A 15,567-nucleotide genomic window follows, 5' to 3' on the forward strand; every position below is an offset into this window, starting at 1 on the left:
ATGTCCGGAGCCTGTGCTCTGCAATGGGAGAGGCCACAACAGTGAGAGGCCCACGTACCACAAAAAATAAAAATAAAAAAAAAAAAAAAATAAAGGAGCTGGAGGAATCAGGCTCCCTGACTTCAGACTATACTACAAAGCTACAGTCATCAAAACAGTATGATACCAGCACAAAAACAGACATATAGATCAATGGAACAGGATAGAAAGCCCAGAAATAAACCCACACACCTATGGTAGATTAATCTATGATAAAGGAGGCAAGACTATACAATGGAAGACAGTCTCTTCAATAAATGGTGCTGGGAAAACTGGACAGAGACATGTTAAAAATGAAATTAGAACATCCTTTAACACCATACACAAAAACAAACTCAAGATGGATTAAAGACCTAAATGTGAGACTGGACACCTTATAACTCTTAGAGGAGAACATAAGCAGAACACTCTCTGACATAAATCACGGCAATATCTTTTTCGATCCATCTCCCATAGTAATGGAAATAAAAACAAAAAATAAACAAACAGGACCTAATTAAACTCAAAAGCTTTTGCACCACAAAGGAAACCATAAACAAAACAAAAAGACAACCCACAGATTGGGAGAAAATATTTGCAAATGTGACCGACATGAGATTAATCTCCAAAATTTACAAACAGCTCATGTGGCTTAATATCATTAAAACAAACAACCCAATCAAAAAATGGGCAGAGACCTAAATAGACATTTCTCTAAAGAAGACATACAGATGGCCAGGAAGCACATGAAAAGATGTTCAACATCACTAATTATTAGACAAATGCAAATCAAAACTACAATGAGATATCACCTCACACCAGTCAGAATGGCTATCATCAAAAAATCTACAAACAACAAATGCTGGAGAGGGTGTGGAGAGAAGGGAACCCTCCTACACTGTTGGTGTGAATGTAAATTGGTACAGGCACTATGGAGAACAGTATGGAGGTTCCTTTAAAAACTAAAAATAGAGCTACCATATGACCTAGCAACCCCACTCCTGGGCATATATCTGGAGAAAAACATGGTTCAAAAGGATAAATGCACCCCAGTGTTCACTGCAGCACTGTTTACAATAGCCAAGACATGGAAGCAACCTAAATGTCCATCAACAGACAAATGGATAAAGAAGATTTGGAATATATATACAATGGAATATTACTCAGCCATGAAAAGGAATGAAATAATGCCATTTGCAGCAACATGGATGGACTTGGAGATTATCAGGCTAAGTGAAGTAAGTCAGACAAAGATCATATGATATTGCATGTATGTGGAATCTAAAAATAAAAAATGATACAAATGAAATTATTTACAAAACAGAAACAGACTCACAGACTTAGAGACTGAATTTATGGTTATGGAGGGGAGGGATAGATTCAGAGTTTGGGACTGACATGTACACACTGCTATATTTTAAATGGATAACCAACAAGTATCTACTGTATAATACAGGGAACTCTGCTCAATATTATGTAACAACCTAAATGGAAAAGGAATTTGAAAAAGAATAGATATATGTATAACTGAATCACTTTGCTGTACACCTGAAACTATCACAACATTGTTAATCAACTATACTCCAATATAAAATAAAATGTTTTTTAAAAAAGCAGAAGAATACACATTCAAGTACACATGGAACATTCTCCAAGATAGAGAACATGCTAGACCACAAAAGAAGTCTCAGTATATTTAAGAAAACTGAAATCATATCAAGCATCTTCTCCAACCACAACACTATGAGACTAGAAATGAATTACACGGAAAAAAACTGCAAAAAAATACAAACACATGGAGGCTAAATATGCTACTAAACAACCAATGAATTACTGAATAAATCAAAGAAGGAATTTAAAAACAGCTAGAAACAAATGAAAATGTAAACAGAATGATCCAAAAATCAATAGGACATAGCAAAAGCCGTTCTAAGAGGGAAGTTTATAGCAATACAAGCCTACCTCAGGAAACAAGAAAGATCTCAAATAAACAACCTAACCTTAAACCTAAAGGTACTAGGAAAAAGAAGAACAAGCAATACCCAAAGTTAGTAGAAGGAAAGAAATCAAAGATTAGAGCAGAAATAAATGAAATACAGAGTACAACAAATAATAGAAAAGGTCAACAAAACTAAGAGTTGGTTCTTTGAAAAGATAAACAAAATTGAAAAACCTTTAGCCAGACTCTTGTTTTTTTTAAAAAGAAGACCCAAATAAATATAATCAGAAATTTAAAAAAGTTACAACCAACATTACAGAAATACAAAGGATAATAAGCTACTACTACAAACAATTATATGCCAATAAAACGGACAACCTAGAAGAAATGGGTAAATTCCTAGAAATGTACAATCTCCAAAGACTGAACCAGGAAGAAGAATATGAACAGGGAAGTATCAGGAATGTAATCAAATCAGCAATTTTTTAAAACTCCCAACAAACCAACCCCAGGACAAGATGGCTTTGCAGGTGAATTCCACCAAACATTTAGAGGACAGTTAACACCTATCCTTCTGAAACTATTCCCAAAAATGGCAGAGGAAGGAACACTTCTGATCTCATTCTATGAGACCAGCATCACCCTTATACCAAAACCAGACAAAGGTATCACAAAAAAGAATATTAAAGGCCAATATCACTGATGAACATAGATACAGAAATCCTCTATAAAATATTAGCAAACTGAATCCAACAGTACATTAAAAGGATCATACACCATGAGCAAGTCTCCCAGGGAGACAGGATGGTTCAATATCCACAACTCAATGTGATACACCTTATTAACAAACTGAAGAATAAAAACAATATGATCATCTCAACATATGCAGAAAAAGCTTGACAAAATTCAACATCCATTTATGATAAAAAGAAAAATCTCTCCACAAAGTGGGTATAGAGGGACCATACCTCAACATAATAAAGGTCATACATGATAAGACCACAGTTAACAGCATACTTGCCACTTTTATTCAACATAGTATTGGAAATCCTAGCCACAGCAATCAAGAAATAAAAGGAATCCAATTTGGAAGAGAGGAAGTAAAACTGTCACTGTTTACAGGTGACATGATACCGCACATAGAAAATCCTCAAGATGCCACCACAAAACTTCTAGAGCTCATCAATGAATTTGAAAAAGTTGCAGGATACAAAATTAATATACAGAAATCTGCAATACTATACACTAAAAATAAGCTATCAGAGAAATTAAGAAAACAATCCCATTTACAGTTGCATCGAAAAGAATAAAATACCTAGGAATAAATCTAACTAAGGAGGTAAAAGACCTGTACTCAGAAAACTATAAGACACTGATGAAAGAAACTGAAGGTGACATACATAGATGGAAATATTTACCATGCACATGGATTGGAAGGATTGATATTGTTAAAATTACCATACTACCCAAGGCAATCTACAGATTCAGTGCAATCCCTATCAAAATTCCAATGGCAGGGCTTCCCTGGCCATTGAGACCCTGCGCTTCCACTGCAGGGGGTGCAAGTTCGATCCCTGGTTGGGGAACTAAGATCCTGCATGTCACATGATGTGACCAAAAAAAAAACCCAATGGCATTTTTCATAGAACTAGAACAAAATATTCTAAAATTTGTATGGAAACATAAAAGATCCCAAATAGCCAAAACAATCTTGAGAAAGAAGAATAAAGCTGGAGATATCATGCTCCCTAACTTCAGACTATACTACAAAGCTACAATCATCAAAAACAGCATGGTCCTGAAACAAAAGCAGACACACATATCAGTAGAACAGAACAGAGAGCCCAGAAATGAACCATGCTTATATGGACACAATCTATGACAAAGGAGGCAAGAATATATAATGGGGAAAAAAATAACCCCTTCTATGAATGCTGTTGGGAAAATCAGAGAACTGTATGCAAAAGAATCAAACTGGACTACTCTATCAAATCATGCACAAAAATAAATTCAAAATGGGTTAAAGACATAAATGTAAGACCAGAAACCATAAAACTTCTCGAAGAAAACATAGGCAGTACACTCTTTGATACTCTTCTTAATTTTGGGACATGTCTCCTCAGGCAAGGGAAACAAAAGCAAAGACAAATGGGACCAGGTCAAACTAAGAAGCTTTTGCACTATGAAGGAAACTACCAACAAAACGAAAAGGCCACCTACTGAATGAAAGAAGATATTTGCAAATAGATCTATCTGATAAAGGGTTAATATTCAAAATACACAAATAACTCATACAACTCAACATCCAAAAAAAAAAGAAGAAGAAAAACTCAGTGAAAACATGGGCAGAGGATCTGAAGACACAATTTTCCAAAGAACACACAAAGATGGCCAATGGGCACATGAAAAGATGTTCAACATCACTAATCATCAGGGAAATGCAAACCAAAACTACAAATGAGATATCACCTTACACCTGTCAGAATAGCTATTATCAGAAAGACAATAAACAACAAGTGTTGGTGAGGATGTGGAGAAAAAGGAACCCTCACGCACTCTCGGTGAGATATAAATCGGTACAGTCACCGTGAAAAACAGTATGGAGGTTCTTCAAAAAATTTAAAATAGAACTATCATATGATCCAGCAATTCTACTCCTGGGTTTTATCTAAAGAAAACAAAACACTAATTAGAAAAGTTATATGCACCCCTATGTTCATTGTAGCATTATTTACAATAGCCACAATATGAAAGCAACCCAAGTGCCCAGCAAGAGATGAATGGATAAAGAAGATGTATGTATGTGTACACACACACACAACACTGGAATATTACTCAGCCATAAAAATGAAATCTTGGGCTTCCCTGGTGGCGCAGTGGTTGCGCGTCCGCCTGCCGATGCGGGGGAACCGGGTTCGCGCCCCGGTCTGGGAGGATCCCACGTGCCGCGGAGCGGCTGGGCCCGTGAGCCATGGCCGCTGGGCCTGCGCGTCCGGAGCCTGTGCTCCGCAACGGGAGAGGCCACAGCAGAGGGAGGCCCGCATACCACAAAAAAAAAAAAAAAAAAAAAAAATGAAATCTTGCCATTTATGACAACATTTATGGATTTAGAGTGTATTATGCTAAGTGAAATAAATCAGAGAAAGACAAATATTATAAGAGTTCGCTTATATGTGGAATCTAAAAACAGAACAATTGAAGAAGCATAACAAACAGAGTTGTAGTTACAGAGAACAAACAGGTGGTTGCCAGAGGGGAGGTAGGGGGTGGGGAAACAGGTGAGACAGGTTGAGATACAAACTTCCAGCAGCAAAATAAATGAGTCATGGGTATGAAATACACAGTATGGGAAATATAGTCAATAATTATGTAATATCTTTGCATGGTGACATATTGTAGCTAGACCTATCCCAAGACTTACTGTGGTGATCATTTTGACAAGTATAGAAATACCACATCACTATGCTGTGTAACAGGAACTAACATAGTGTTATAGATCAGTCATACTTCAAAAACAATAAAACAAACCAACTCATAGAAACAGAGATCAGATTTGTGGTTACCAGAGGCATAGGGTGGGGTAGGGGTAATTGGATGAAGGCAGTCAAAAGGTACAAATTTCCAGTTACATGAGAAATAAATACTAGGGATGCAATGAACAACATGATAAATATACTTAACACCACCATATGTCATATGTGAAAGTTGTTGGAGTAAATTCTAAAAGTTCTCTCATCACAAGAAAACAAATGTTCAATTTCTTTAATTTTTCATCTGTGTAAGATGATGGATGTTCCCTAAATTACATCATTTCATGATGTAAGTCAAATCATTATGCTGTACAGCTTAAACTTATCACACAGTGCTGTATGTCAATTCTCTCTCAAAACTGGAAGAAGAAAAATAAAAAACAAAATAAATAATAAAATAATTTAAACTGCAGTAACATGTCATTCTTATCAATTTATTTGGCAGAGATTTAAAACAAAGTTTGACAAAACAAGGTATTTTTGAGGAAACTAAATTTCTATTAGGAGAGGAAAACAGAATAACCCCCATGGAGAGCAATTAGTCAATGTCACAAAAATTACAAATGTCACTCCAGCAATTGCTACCTGTTTATAAAACTAAAGGATTGAAAACAATTTAAATGTCCATCAATAGAGAACTCGTTAAATTATGAAATATTTATATAATAAAACAGTATGCATCCTTATAAAGGAATGAAGAAACTCTACAATGTATAGTTGAAGAATCTTCGAGATATGACGTTAAATGACCAAAAAAAGTGCAGAACAAGTGTGTGGTGTACAACCATTTATACTAAAAATATATTTTAAATATGTGATTTTATATTCATAAAATACCTTTGATAGAACACACAAGAAACTGGTAATGGTGGTTATCTCTGAGAAGGGGAACAGAAAAGCTGGGTGCTCCAGTTATCTATAATCTAAAGCTTAGCAGCACAAAACCACATCTATTTTATCACACTCACAGATTCTGTGGGTCAAGAATTTGGCTAGGGCACAGTGCAGGGGATGGGGGCGACTTATCTCTGGTCATTGATGTCTGGAGCTCCAGCTGTGAAGAACTGACTGGCAGCATGTGACTCAAGTGGCCGGAGCCTGACACACCTGAAGACTCTTCACTCCGCTGTCTGGCACTCAGGCTGCCAGGGTGCCTACAAGCAATCTCTCCAAGTGACTGTAGCTTCCTCACAGCATGGCGGCCTCAGAGTAATTAGACCTCCTATGTGGCAACTCAGGGCTCCAAGAGCCAGTGTTCCAACAAGCAAGGCACACGCTGCATGGCCTTTATGACTAGCCTCCAAAATCATACCCACTGTCCTATACTGGTTGAAGCAGTTACAAACCTGCTCAGGTTCAAGAAGCAGGGATACAGAAATTGAAGAACATCGACTGATAATAGTAGTTATCTCTAGGGAGCAGAATTTAGGGGAGTTCTTAATTTTCTTCTTGTTGTCTACCTTTATTTCCTAATTTCTTTAAATAAGCAAGTACTACCTGTGTTATAAGTGTCTTAGAAAAATCATGGATCTATTTTAAGACTCTGTTGTGTGTGGTACAGCAAAACCATATTTCCTATGCATTTTCCTTGTGAGTTTGAAGTAGTGACAAAGTACAGGGATACCTCCATACATATTTTCCATAAACTCTCTCTACACCAGGATGCATCCCCGAAGGCGCATTATAGTTACATACGACCACATGAGCGAATACATTTTACTCATTTGTAGCATGTTCACTTTGCAGAATCAAGTTATGCAGGCACAGAAAGACAGTTTCAGTGGACTTTCTCTGGACCTTATCCAGCTGTGTGGCATGGCTCTGCAGGACCTACATCCCAGGTCCTTGTCACATGGGTGTGAAGCAGGCCCAGGACAACAAAGGACTGGCCTGCCTTTGTCCTCTTGCCTGGCTGTCACCCCTTCAGAAGCAGCTTTTCTCCCTCTGCCTCTTCTTCTATATTTCTTCTTCCTTCCCTCCCCACACATGCACCTTCCCTAGATGGTTTTTTCTTTCTTTCTTTTTTTTTTTGTTTTTGTTTTTTTGCGGTACGCGGGCCTCTCACCGTTGCGGCCCCTCCCGTTGCGGAGCACAGGCTCCGGTCGCACAGGCTCAGCGGCCATGGCTCACGGGCCCAGACGCTCTGCGGCATGTGGGATCTTCCCGGACCGGGGCACGAACCCGCGTGCCCTGCATCGGCAGGCGGATTCTCAACCACCGCGCCACCAGGGAAGCCCCTTTTTTACTTTCTTTAATCTATTCCCTCTCCAGCCCTCTCTACCCTCCTTTTCTCCCCACACCACACCCACCTTCATAAGGACTAGACAAAAACCCCATGTAAGGGGGGTTTTTTTTTTGGGTGGGTTTTGTTTTTTTTTTTCCCTGTATCACTCTGTTTTATTTCAACAGTGGTCTTACCTGATACTTTCTAATCTCCTTTGTTTTTTTATTGTGGTGAAAAATATATACTCCGAAATGTACCATTTTAACCATTCTGAAGTGTACAGTTCAGTGGCATTTTAGTGCATTCACATGGTTGTGCAACCATCACCAACATCCATATCTGGAACTTTTTCATCATCCGAAACAAACTCTGTGCCCATTAAACACGAACTCCCCATACCTCACTCCCTGCCCCTGGCAACTACCCTTTCTACTTTCGGTATCTATGAATTTGACTATGCTATAGGCATTTCATATAAGTGGAATTATATGGTAATTGTCCTATTTGTGTCTGGCTTGTTTCATTTAGCATAATGTCTTCAGAGTTGATCCATGCTGTAGCACGCGTCAGAATCTCTTTCCTTCTCAAGGCAAAATAATATTCCATCGTTGGTACATACTGTGTCTGGTGTATCCATTCATCTCTCGGTGGACGCTTGGGTTCTCAGCAATCAGTTTTTTCCAAACAAAGTGAGGATACCCTCCCTCCGCAGATCCTTCATTCCTGGTCTGCAGGCTCCCTGCACCCCTGGGGCACCACAGAATTGGGTCCTGTGCCCTCCTCTCACCTCTTTCTCTACTCTTCCGAATAACAGCATTATTTCCACGGTCTGAAATACCCTGTAGTGCTGGTGACTTCAGGCATGTCTGTCCAAATGAAACTTCTCTCAGAGCCCCAAACCTTCCAGCCGCCTCCCCACCTCACAGCTCTATTTGTGCATATCTCATCATTTATGCGTATCTCACCATGTGTTCCAAACTGGGATTTCTTGATTTTTCCTCACCCCTCCATCCTCAGGACAAAAGTGACCAGAGCCCTTCCGTAAATCAGCCAGGAGACTAGAGGTTTAGCCTTCAGAGAAACTAAATCTTGCCACCTCAGGACACCAGCCACAGACGAGGGCGAGAGTAAGATTCAGATCTGAAAATAAGGTAATTACGAGAAAGTCGTATGTGCTATGGTATGAAGCAGACCCAGCCCCCTTCCCCCTGCCATGCTCCCAGAACAATCAGAGTCAAAGGGACTGGAATCTTCTTCCCTAGAGAAACTGAGAGGCCCCACAGAAACAATCTTCAGACACTGATACTGGGCCAGTTCACTGTCTGTTTCCTCTCCTGAGAGGCCTCCTAGTCACCAAGAACAAAGCAGCCGTGCACACGAAGCTTTAATCCATGCACTGGGGTCTCTCTCTTGTATGTCAATAAACAGCCAAGGATCAACAGGCATTTAAAGAAAATAGCAATGCACCAATATTATCTAGAAATTTAGAGGTAACACCAAGAAAATAGCTAAGAGAGTTAAAGATGGTTTCCTCTGGGGAGCAAAACTGAAATAGGAGGAGACTGGCACTTTCAGTTGTACTTTTTTTTCCTTTTTTTAGTATTGTTTGATTTTTAAATGTGTATATTTTAATAAAAATAATTAAAAAAGGAAAACAGGAGTACCACCACCTACCTAGCTGCCCAAGACTGGAGAAGTCTAGAAATTATCTCTGATTCCTGTCTTTATCTCCTCCCATAATATTTATTCTATCACTAAGACCCATCTACTTCACATCCTAAGTAGTTCTTGATCCATTTGTTTCTTTCCATCTTTGTCACCACCATCCTCAAACAAGCCACCACTACCTGTCCCCAGTTACACACAGTTCTTTGCTGGTCTCTTTTCCAACCCTGCCCCCCTCTTATTTATTCTCCTCAGGGAACTAAAAGCGATCTTCTTAAAAGGTCACAGGTCACATAAAACCCAACAATGTCTTCCCATTACCCTCAGAATGGAATACAAACTCCAACAGTAACCCCAAAGGCTGCTTGATCTGACCCCTGCCTTCCTCTTCATCTACAGCTTGCTTTGTTCCACTAAGCTCCAGCCTCACTATTTTCCTTTCCTTCAATTTCTTTTATTTTTAAATTTTTTTTAAGATTTTTTTTTTGATGTGGACCCCTTTTTTTAAAGTCTTTATTGAATTTGTTACAATGCTGCTTCTGCTTTATGTTTTTTGGTTTTTTTGGCCACGAGGCATGCGGGATCTTAGCTCCCCGACCAGGGATCAAAGCCACACCCCCTGCATTGGAAAATGAAGTCTTAACCACTGACTGCCAGGGAAGTCCCTCCTTCAGTTTCTTTAAAAAAGCCAACATCTTTGCTGTTGCAGGCCTTTGCATCTTCTCTTCCATATCCATGGAGAGCTTTCATCCTACTCTTCATCTGGCTGGTCCCTTCCTGTCCTTCAGGTCTCAGTATAAATATCACCTCCGCAGGGAGGTCTTCCCTGACCAACCTGGCAAAAATGAGTCACGCATACCATTCTCCAATTCATCCTCTTATTGCTTCCTTCGCAACATTTTAAAACTATTTTTATTTGTATCTATTCATTTGCTTTATTCTTCTGCTCCCTCCATGAAGGCAAGAACCATGCCCTACCTCTAGTACCTGGCACAGTAGCTGTTTGAATAAATTACACCCTGAACTGAATGTAAATCTCAATGTGCAATCTCTCCAGGCAGTTTTCCAGGTTGTGCTGTTCTTCAGAGTGAGCACAACCAACTTGGTTAAAGGCTAAAGGAGTATGACAACACATGCTCTCTACTGTGTGACACAGCATCAGTGCCACTCCAAATTGCTAAGAGAGCTCCCTATTTATATTGGGGGAAGCAGAGAACAGGAAAAACACACATACAAATTGATTTAGGGGTGGGGAGAGTACTATTTTTTTTTAAATGGCTCAATAAATCTTTCTTAGATAATAGGGAGGAGCCCCTATCTTGAGGGGCTTTGGGGATTGGGAGTCAAATGCCGATTTTCATTCAAGTCACATTAGTATGGGTGACATGACAGCTTAGTACTTAATCGTTATGATGACTATTAAAATTGTAATAATGTGATTTTATTATTTATTAGGAGACCAGGAACTCAGATTATGAAAAGGGATAGATAGGTGAAATACCCTCAACTGTGCTCTTCAGACATTTTTAATTATATCTAAACCATATCTTCATCAAAAAGTTATGCAGTTAGGATAGTGCTGGTGACAAGATGTTTGTACTTTGTCTAACTTGGAAAGAAATATCTACTTTTATACCTTAAAATAAAAACCATGTCACCCCTATAACCCATCCTGTGCAAAATCATGGTGACTTATTTCAGGCACTATTGGACAGACACTTGAAAAGAGAGATGTATACTCTGCTGATGTTGAAATCTGAAATCACACAATCTTCTCTCCTACTTAACATGGGGCAGCAGCTCAAGTGCTACCTTGAGGGGAAAAGAAGTATCAAATGATTCCTCAACATCCCTTCCAGTTCTAAGATTCAATAATTGTATGATTCATGATTTGCTGAAGGAAATTAGCTTAGGAGACTGGATGGTGGTAAGCAGTGAAACTCTCATAAGCTTGGTCATAACTACTGAGCTGCTAAATCTATACATTAGCATCCTAGAAAAAGAAAAAGCCAGAGGAGAAAATATAAAATTTTCTATCAGCAGAAACCAGAAGGAATGAAATTCTACTTATCATTTATTTGCTCATTAAGCAAAACTTCTTTTAGCACTCACTATATAACGGGCACAGTGCATGAAATGAGGGGCAGATACATTTTTAAGTCCATATGCTCTAAGAGTAGTGGAGTTAGACTGAAAAGTAAACAACTGTAGCACAATCTGGTGAATGCTAATTGTTGGCATCTGAGCTGCAAAATGCTATAGGAACCTAGAGGGATGAGTAGCTCTATTGGGAAAGAGAAGAAAGACTTTATTAAGGAGATGATATTTGAACTGGGCTTTGAAGGATGAGTAGAAGTTTTCTCATGAAAAAGGTAAAGGGGATTCCAAAAAGAAGGAATTGAAAACAAAAATGTAGACATGAAAGAGCATGATAGAAAAAGAAAAAGGAAATATTTGGAGTGAGTAGAGCAGGGGTACATAGGGATATGAGACTAAAATCAATGCAAACAGGGAACTGATCATTAAGGATTTTGTATGACATGCTAAAATCTTACATTTTTCCTACAGTGTATATGATTGAATGACTTTTACCAGGAGTGCTTCATGATCAGATTGCTCTTGTTAAAAGAAATCCCTGTGCTTCCCTGGTGGCGCAGTGGCTGAGAGTCCGCCTGCCGATGCAGGGGACACGGGTTCGTGCCCTGATCCGGGAAGATCCCACATGCCGCGGAGCGGCTGGGCCCGCGAGCCATGGCTGCTGAGCCTGCACGTCCGGAGCCTGTGCTCCACAATGGGAGAGGCCACAACAGTGAGAGGCCCGCGTACCGCAAAAAAAAAAAAATCCCTAGTGGGACTGTAGAAAATTAAAAGAGAACAAACTCAAGGAAAGCAGTCAGGGGGCCACTGTAATAGTCTAGTCAAGAAATAAGGGCCTACCAGGCCAGAGGGAGTAGCATGATATATTTAAAGTGCTGAAAGGGAAATACGTCTTAACTCAATATTCTACCCAGCAACATTATCATTTAGAATTGAAGGAGAGGTTAAGAACTTTTCAGACAAGCAAACACTAAAAGAATTCATCAATGCTAAACTGACCCTAAAAAAAGTGTTAAAGAGCCTTCTGCAAGTGGAAGAGAAAGGCTATAACAAGAAGCAAAAATTTATAGAAAAGGAAAAATTCCCAGTAGTAAAGGCAAATATATGGTAAACGCTAGGGATCAACCACTTAATAAGCTAGATCAAAAATTAAAGGACAAAAATTGTAAAATTAACTATACTAGACAGTTGAGGGACAAACATGATGTAAAATATGTCATAAAAACACAAAACATGGGGGAGGGGAGTAAAAATGGAGCTCATTTAGAATGTGTTTGGACTTAAATAACTATCAGTTTAAAACAAGTGGATATAGAAGTCAACATCTATGAACCCCATGGTAAGCACAAATCAAAAACCTACAATAGATACACAAAAAATAGAAAGGAACACAAGCTTATCACTAAAGAAAATCATCAAACCACCGGGGAGGAAACTAGAAAGAAGAATAGAGAAGAACTACAAAAACAACCAGAAAACAAGTAACAAAATGGCAATGAATACATACCCATAAATAATCACTTTAAATGTCAATGGACTAAATGCTCCAATCAAGAGACATAGGGTGACTGATTCAATTTAAAAAAACAAGGCCAATCTATATGCTGCATATAAGAAACTTACTTCAGAGCTAAAGATACACAGGCTGAAATTGAATGAGGGGATGGAAAAAGATAGTTCATGCAAATGGAAATAAGGAAACAGGGGTAGCAATACTCAGATAAAGTAGACTTTAAAACAAAGCCTATAACAAAAGACAAATAAGGGCATTATATAATAATAAAGGGGTCAGTACAAGAGAATATAACATTTGTTAACATATATGTACCTAATATAGGAGGTCCTAAATATATAAAGCAAAGGGAGAAATTGACAACAATATGATAATAGTAGGGGACTTTAACACCCCACTTGCATCAATGGACAGATCATCCAGGCAGAAAATCAATAAGGAAACAGTGGTCTTAAGCAAGTTAGACTTAATAGATGTCTATAGAACATTCCATTCAAAAACAGCAGAATACACATTTCTTTTCAAGTTCACATGGAACATTCTTCAGGATAGATTACATGCTAGGCCACAAAACAAGTCTCAACAAATAAGAGAAGAGAAATTATATCAAGCATTTTTTCCAACCACAACAGTATGAAACTAGAAATCAACTACAGAAAAAAAAAACAGGAAAAGAACACACACCTGCAGACTAAACAACATGATACTTAAAAAACAAAAATAAGGGGCTTCCCTGGTGGCGCAGTGGTTGAGAGTCCGCATGCCGATGCAGGGGACACGGGTTTGTGCCCCGGTCCGGGAAGATCCCACACGCCGTGGAGCGGCTAGGCCTGTGAGCCATGGCCGCTGACCCTGCGTGTCCGGAGCCTGTGCTCCGCAATGGAAGAGGCCACAACAGTGAGAGGCCCACATACCACACAAAACAAACAAACAAACAAAAAACCCACAATGGGTCAATGAAGAAATCAAAGAGGAAATCAGAAAACACCTTGAGACAAATGAAATAAAAACACAGCTTTCCAAAAACTGTGGGATGCCACACAAGCAGTTCTAAGACAAAAGTATATAGCAATACAGGCTTTCCTCAAGAAAAAAGAAAAATCTCAAGTAAGCAACCTAACCTACCATCTAAAGGAATTAGAGAAAGAAGAACAAATAAACCCAACATCATCAGAAGGAAGGAAATAATAATGATCAGAGAGGAAAATAGAGACCAAGAAAACAATAGAAAAGATCAATGAAACCAAGAGCCAGTTTTTTGAAAAAATAAATGAAATTGATATGTCTTTAGCCAGGCGCATTAAGAAAAAAACGAGAGAGGACCCAAACAAAGTAAGAACTGAAAGAGGAGAAATTACAACCGTTACCAAAAAAATCATAATACTATGAACAGTTATATTTAAACAAATTGGAAAACCCAGAAGAAACGGACAAATTTCTAAAAACATACTATCTTCCAAAACTAAATCAGGAAAAAATAGACAGTTTGAACAGACAAATTACTAGTAGTGAAATTGAATTAGTAATCAAAAAACTCCCAGCAAACAAAAGTCCAGGACTGGATGCCTTCATGGAGGAATTCTACCAAACATAAAAAGAAGAGCTATTATGTATCCTTCTCAAACTATTCTGAAAAACTGAAGAGGAGAGAACACTCCCATATTCATTCTACAAGGCCACCATTACCCTTTGTCTGGATAATAAAACCAGATAAAGACAATCCAAAAAAAAAAAAAGAAAATATACAGGCCAATATCACTGATGAATATAGATACAAAAATTCTCAACAAAATATTAGCAAACCAAATTCAAGAATATATAAAAAGGATCATATACCATGATCAAGTGGGATTTATCCCAGGGATGCAAGGATGGTTCAATATCCTCAAAATCAACATGATATACATTAACAGAAGAAGGATAAAAGTCACATGATCATCAACAGACACACAAAAAGCATTTGACAAATTTCAACATTAATACAGGGCTACTGGTGCCTGAGGTAGAGGCAGTGGCACTGGAGTTGGATGGGGGCAGCGGCAGATTTGTGTCTTAAACAACTTCCAGGGAGGAAGGCCACTGCAGCTGCTGTTACAACCCAAGATTTTGATCCACATCCATAGGTTGGAATACTGGTGAGCCAGCCATCGTCAGACACCTCACTGAATACAGATGAGGAAACTGAGGCTTGGTGAAGTTAGGAAACTTGTCCAAAGTCACACAGCTTGTAAACGGCACAGTCAATATTCAGAGCCAGGCTCCTGGTGCTTCAGCCAGGCATCAGGGCTGTGCTTCTGAGGTGTGAGAGCCAGGTTCAGGATGCTGGTCCACAAGAGACCTCCCAGCTCCACGTAATATCAAACGGCGAAAATCTCCCAGAGATCTCCATCTCAACGCCAAGACCCAGCTCCACTCAATGACCAGCAAGGTACAGTGCTGGACACCCTATGCCAAACAACTAGCAAGACAGGAACACAACCCCATCCATTAGCAGAGAGGCTGCCTAAAATCATAATAAGGCCACAGACACCCCAAAACACACCACAAAACGTGGACCTGCCCACCAGAAAGACAAGATCCA

Source organism: Physeter macrocephalus, chromosome 6, assembly GCF_002837175.3.
Source record: "Physeter macrocephalus isolate SW-GA chromosome 6, ASM283717v5, whole genome shotgun sequence".
In the NCBI taxonomy this organism is placed as follows: domain Eukaryota; kingdom Metazoa; phylum Chordata; class Mammalia; order Artiodactyla; family Physeteridae; genus Physeter; species Physeter macrocephalus.